This window comes from Vicugna pacos, unplaced genomic scaffold, assembly GCF_048564905.1.
Source record: "Vicugna pacos unplaced genomic scaffold, VicPac4 scaffold_14, whole genome shotgun sequence".
Lineage (NCBI taxonomy): Eukaryota > Metazoa > Chordata > Mammalia > Artiodactyla > Camelidae > Vicugna > Vicugna pacos.
The window spans coordinates 4,727,051-4,733,750 of NW_027328735.1; the positions used below are offsets into that span (position 1 = coordinate 4,727,051).

The 6,700-nt window shown below is 45.9% G+C and overlaps 1 long non-coding RNA gene across 1 annotated transcript; it reads right to left on the minus strand.

Moving 5' to 3' along the window:
* Positions 1 to 702: 702 nt before the first annotated feature.
* LOC140692627 (uncharacterized) lies at positions 703 to 5,643 on the minus strand. The gene is made up of 3 exons (XR_012068184.1): positions 5,543 to 5,643; positions 2,270 to 2,342; positions 703 to 896 (listed from the first exon to the last, which is right to left on the minus strand). It is a non-coding gene; the product is annotated as an uncharacterized lncRNA (long non-coding RNA).
* Between the last annotated feature and the right edge of the window lie 1,057 nt (positions 5,644 to 6,700).

Consider the following 6,700-nt stretch of genomic DNA (forward strand, 5'->3'; position numbering starts at 1 on the left):
AGAGTGCGGGTATTTCAGCAGAAATCAGGCGACGCATATGTATTCCGGGTGTACGGATATTATAGGAACATAAGTCTCCTTTAGTGGGTCTCTGTGTACTGTGAACTGTTAGAAAGTTTAAAGACGTGTGAAACCATCAACTGAAAAGGGACACACTTCCCTCCATTGGTACTGTGCATAGAGATCTGAACAAAAGGAAAGAGGGAAGAAGAAAGGCCCATGGGACGCTAGTGGGTAGAATCACATTTACCTTAGGAACTTCTCGTCGGATGCAGCCCCTCCCACAACACTGACAAGATGCAGCAGCCATTGGGGATGGCAGTTAGCGGTTGGATTCCAGGTGGAATGTTGGTGTGTACCGCGAGGCTTGTTGTGGCTGTTGGATCCTAGGTAACCGGGCAGAGTTCTGTGGGTGGATCAGTGTGATGGAGGGGCTGCCGCCCTCTGTGGAGCTTGGCTTAGGTGTTTGGTCCGGGAAGCTGTGTAAGTTCGAGATACTGCTGCTGCCCAAAGACCTGAGGTCACAGGTCAGTTTCCAGAACCTGAAAGGGCAGACAGTGGAAGATCTGCCTGTCATCAGCTTACTGGTGAGGCTCCGAGGTACTTTCAGACTTGCCCAGTCCTGGTGAAGTCAACTTTAGGGGAGACACGAAGAGAAGCTGGCCGAAAAGCTGGCTGAACGGATTGAGGAGAGATGCGAACACATGGATGAGAGATGTTCTGCTACAATGGAGAATACTGGCGTGGAGACAGCTGTAGAGGATACCAGGCTCAAAAGACATTCATGAGACATATGGAACCTCGCTGATACTGGCAGAAACATACGGAGTGCCAACGTGGACTTGAGGAAGTTCCTCAATTCTCTTCTCCAAGAACGGGTCCAAGGTCGCTGACGTCTGCAAGAGAAGAGATGGCAGAGATGATCAAAACGCTCCTGTTCTTGGAAGAGGTCATGGGAATCCACACTTCCCAAGGGGCCTTCCCAAGCCATTCAGACCAGAATTCACCAAGCCCAGGTAAGCCTTTTCCCAGGTTTGGGCCTAGCTAGCAAGCACTTGCCTTCCCTCCCCTCCACACAGGCATCCATTTTGAAGGATCAGTAGCTGAGCTGCAATGAAGCCATTACGAGTAAAACAAGCCCCTCCTAGAATCAGAGTTCCTCCAGCTTCACACTCTGTGAACAACAGTGAACTCCTTAAAGGTCCAATAAACTTGGCTGAAATAGATAGGAATTGAATACTTAGCTCACACCTAGAAACGATGGCCTTCCGCTAGATTCAGCAAATGTTGTGTTTATGTCTTCCCTTGGGTGAAGGGAGTGTGGTAAGAGAGGGGAATCTGACTGAACTTGAATCTGTATTAGGCCTCAATTTTTCAAGACAGTATAGGTAAATAGTACAAGTCAGAAAGAGAACTGTACTGTAAAAGTCGCCAATGATATAAAAGACACAGCTTATGTGGATCGTCTTTCACTTGAGTCAAGCCCCCGTGGGCACTATATCATGCGGGTGCAGACTTGGTTGCGTTAAATGTCTTTACCCAACATGATCGGATGATTAAGCGTTCTCATCACTGATAGAAGAACACCTGGTTCTCCATAGACTAGCATAACTGCAGCAGGGTTCTCCCAGCTAGAATGCCTCTAGGTGCTTTTGGATTCAAACCTAAATGTATATATTTGGTTTCTTTCCTCTTGTATTTTCCTAGAGAGGGATGTTACCCCTTGAAATGCCAATATTGGCCAGTAGGTGTCATTGGGAGTAAAGGGCACCAATGCACAAGTGTATCCAAGTTTGGGGGTTATTTCAAGTTTCCAATAGTTATTTCATGGTTCCTGTTGGTTTCGGAGGCTTCAACCGTAAAGAGCCGACATGAACCCTTTAACAGTTTGGACTGCCAATTTGCATTCTATCTGTCTAGGTTTTCCGTCGAGCTGACAAAATGTTACCAAAATTGACAAGTCTGGCTTCTAGGTCGATTGAGTGTGTTTCAAAAAATAACTTCATTTTCGTATAACTCCCAAAACATGTAAATGAATTCTTTTAAACTTCTTAAAGACTGCAAATGAGATATCAACACAATGTCAAAACAGGTGTATTCGGACCATCCCTCCCACCACGGCTGTATAGAAACAAAGAGCTAAGCAAATATCACATTTCTGTGAAATGTATCTGGATAGTGTTGATTCATCGATGCCCAGTTGGCAGAGAAGAAGTGCAACCTGCACTCACTCGCTCCCATGAACAGAGCAATGGAAACATCCACTCACCCAGCCCTTGGCACAGGACACTTGCCGAAGAGAGGTCTGTTACTTCCAAAGACAGGATGAGGCCTCAGGACACCTGGAAGCAGGAGAAGGCAAAGCAGGAAATGGAATCCAGTGAGGGTCTGACCCCTGGTGATGGAGCAACAAGGGTGAAACTCTGTTTAACTTGGACGCACACTCTCAAGCGGACAGGAGACATGGGATAGAAGGTGATGTGCTGAGATTTACAAGAGTGCACAGCAGATGCTTGGCTGACAGAACTCAAAGAAACCAGCGCAAAATATCCCCACAGTTGATTCGGAGTCCAAGATCCCAGCTGCCACATTTGAGGTAGCAGAGGCAACGTTCTGTGAGGGATAGGGCTACGAATGATGGCACACGCTGAGTCTCAGGGATCTGGAGTGCATTGTGGGATGTGGTGGGTCGAATCAAGAGAGCAAACCAAAATGTGTACCAATGATAAAGCATCAAAACTGGTCACGTGGTTGAGATTACCAATATGTCCCATGGCCACACCCAGTGCATCTGCAGGACCAGGGACCAATTGGGCATTTTGCCAATAGAGCACGTGTGGGGCTGAATCAGAGATATCGTTCATCTGGTCTGAGGGATCCAGGGGGCCTTGGTTTTGAAATCAGAATGAAAAGACTTAGGATCTGCTACATTCATAACCTGGGCTGGGATTATGGTTTGGTTTGAGGCACAGGATGCGCAACAGCTGTGTGGTTGCCTTCGTGCACCCGTGCCACAAGGATGAGAGGACAAGGAAGAGTGGTCCAAGTCCACAGCGTTAGAAGAGGAAGCATTACCTACAGCATTATCTCCCTAAAGCGGATGCTACATTTTGGATGGCACCAGCACGGTACGGCACCGAGGACACCAAGGTAGGTCTGCGGGATCATTCCAGCAGGCCCTGATATGTGACATCCATAGATATGCTTCCACTGGTGTTTCTGTAGACAGAGAAGCTCTGAGAAGAACTGCTTTCATTGGGACATTCCCGTGGAACTACAAAGCACAAGCGCACTCTCAGTTTGCTGTTTTGGAAACACTCCAAAATGACATAGAGCAGAATGCAGAGCTGAGAACCTTTAAAAGCTTCATTTCCACAAGAGGAAGTGTCCTGCGCACTTTCAGAATTGTGAGATAAGCATTATCAAAATGAAGTTATGCAAATCGAAATAGTATTGGTTTTTCATCAAAACTAATGCAACAACAGCAATTGGAGATATACCAGACAACACACACAGGAACACGATATGGCATCAATGTCTAGGAGAAATTGTCCGCACAGAAATCCCATGGAATTGCGTAGAGCCAAAAGTCTAAAATTTTCACTTAACAAAGCCCTAGAAGTCCACATTACATACCTGATATTACCTGAGCAGTAGAGGTGAAGAAGTACAGTAAAAGAAACAGGAAGTACCATTTTCAGTTCCAAAGATATTGAAGGCCCAAAAGATAAGCTTTCAAACAACTAGACTGCAAAACGCTATCCAGACCATGTGTTGAAAATGGAGGTCAGGAAATCACTGAAAAACAACAGTGTCTCAGAATCACATAAGGCAGAATACCGGAAAAGGGGAAGAGAAAGTCTAAAGACGAGCCAAAAAATATCAGGAAACTCAATGGATGTGATAATATCAGGGCTAAAATTTAGTCGTAAGCAGACTAGATAATGCAGAGGGACGCGTGAATGACTGTGAAGACATGGGATCAGAAAAACCTCGGTCAGAAGCAGACATAGGAAAGCAAGTGCAAAGCAATGTAAACATTGCTGTTGAACCCTGGGTTAAGACAGGGCATGAAAGACTAGAATTCATAAGGGTCCCAGATGGAAAAGCAAGAGATAAGGAAACAAAAAATGTCTGAAAATTTATCTGTAGAAAAATCAGACTGAAACTTCCTGAAAGCCAAGAAAGAATCATGTATGCGAATTCAGGAATTACACAGCATCCAAAGGAGGTGGAATCCCAATAGACCTACCAGCAGCTGTATGATTCAAATCAACAAAGCTCACGAATATCACAGTGATTTAAAATGCACCTGGAGGAAACAACATAGTCACAAGGGAACCTCAAGAGGGGATTCAGCTGATATCTCGGCAGCAATATTGCAGGAGAGGGAGGAGTGCCAGGACACAGACCATATCCTGAATGGCCAAATGCTGCCACCTAGGGGAGCCTATGCCACATGACCGCCAGTCCTAATAACGGCAGAGCTAGAAAATTCCACAAACCGGCAAATCTTAAAAGAATTCAGCAGTTCAAAACTTATCCTACAAGAATGGTTGAGAAATCTACCCTGAATAGAAAAGCAGCAAGATGAAATGGAAAGAAGAAACCATTATTGGAAATGCAAGAAGAGCATGAGTGGCAAAGAAGAAACAAGAAGAAGGCAAGGAGGACATCAAAACCCTAAAGATGGGAGAGGGAAGCAGGAAATCATAGGTGATTGGAAGCACTCTCTTAAGTGAATCAGCTTATTTGACTCTCTGTTTCAAGCTTAAGGAGAGATGCATGGCCTGTCGTGTTTGCAATACAAGCGAGAAGCAGACCAACAAAGAATCAAACCAACAAACAAACACCAAAATGGTACGGTTGGCTGATATTTACCAAGGGAACCATGATTATTCAAAAGAAAATACTTAAGGTGGTGTCAAGGATCATTCAGCATGCATCGACCCATTATCGCGGCTTGCATGTACTCAGCACACTTGTATTCGGAGGTGTGCATTCATATTCGTAAATTTTGATTCATAAGAACATATCGTGACCTAACCCTAATGCCGATTTGGAATCAAATGGATTCCTAGTCCGTGATGTAGACTTGTATGTCTTCCAACAGGATGAAGGAATGCCATATTCTAGGCTACGTAGAGAAGAATTGTAAGAAGCCTATAACAAAGGCAAGTAGCTCTGCCAAAGTGTACTAAGAGCAAAAGAGACTGACAGCAAAGTGCACATTGGGGTTGGTTTCATTTCTTGGAATTTCAGCCCCCATGAAACCAATGGATCCATGTCCTGAGAGTGCGGGTATTTCAGCAGAAATCAGGCGACGCATATGTATTCCGGGTGTACGGATATTATAGGAACATAAGTCTCCTTTAGTGGGTCTCTGTGTACTGTGAACTGTTAGAAAGTTTAAAGACGTGTGAAACCATCAACTGAAAAGGGACACACTTCCCTCCATTGGTACTGTGCATAGAGATCTGAACAAAAGGAAAGAGGGAAGAAGAAAGGCCCATGGGACGCTAGTGGGTAGAATCACATTTACCTTAGGAACTTCTCGTCGGATGCAGCCCCTCCCCCAACACTGACAAGATGCAGCAGCCATTGGGGATGGCAGTTAGCGGTTGGATTCCAGGTGGAATGTTGGTGTGTACCGCGAGGCTTGTTGTGGCTGTTGGATCCTAGGTAACCGGGCAGAGTTCTGTGGGTGGATCAGTGTGATGGAGGGGCTGCCGCCCTCTGTGGAGCTTGGCTTAGGTGTTTGGTCCGGGAAGCTGTGTAAGTTCGAGATACTGCTGCTGCCCAAAGACCTGAGGTCACAGGTCAGTTTCCAGAACCTGAAAGGGCAGACAGTGGAAGATCTGCCTGTCATCAGCTTACTGGTGAGGCTCCGAGGTACTTTCAGACTTGCCCAGTCCTGGTGAAGTCAACTTTAGGGGAGACACGAAGAGAAGCTGGCCGAAAAGCTGGCTGAACGGATTGAGGAGAGATGCGAACACATGGATGAGAGATGTTCTGCTACAGTGGAGAATACTGGCGTGGAGACAGCTGTAGAGGATACCAGGCTCCAAAGACATTCATGAGACATATGGAACCTCGCTGATACTGGCAGAAACATACGGAGTGCCAACGTGGACTTGAGGAAGTTCCTCAATTCTCTTCTCCAAGAATGGGTCCATGGTCCCTGACGTCTGCAAGAGAAGAGATGGCAGAGATGATCAAAACGCTCCTGTTCTTGGAAGAGGTCATGGGAATCCACACTTCCCAAGGGGCCTTCCCAAGCCATTCAGACCAGAATTCACCAAGCCCAGGTAAGCCTTTTCCCAGGTTTGGGCCTAGCTAGCAAGCACTTGCCTTCCCTCCCCTCCACACAGGCATCCATTTTGAAGGATCAGTAGCTGAGCTGCAATGAAGCCATTACGAGTAAAACAAGCCCCTCCTAGAATCAGAGTTCCTCCAGCTTCACACTCTGTGAACAACAGTGAACTCCTTAAAGGTCCAATAAACTTGGCTGAAATAGATAGGAATTGAATACTTAGCTCACACCTAGAAACGATGGCCTTCCGCTAGATTCAGCAAATGTTGTGTTTATGTCTTCCCTTGGGTGAAGGGAGTGTGGTAAGAGAGGGGAATCTGACTGAACTTGAATCTGTATTAGGCCTCAATTTTTCAAGACAGTATAGGTAAATAGTACAAGTCAGAA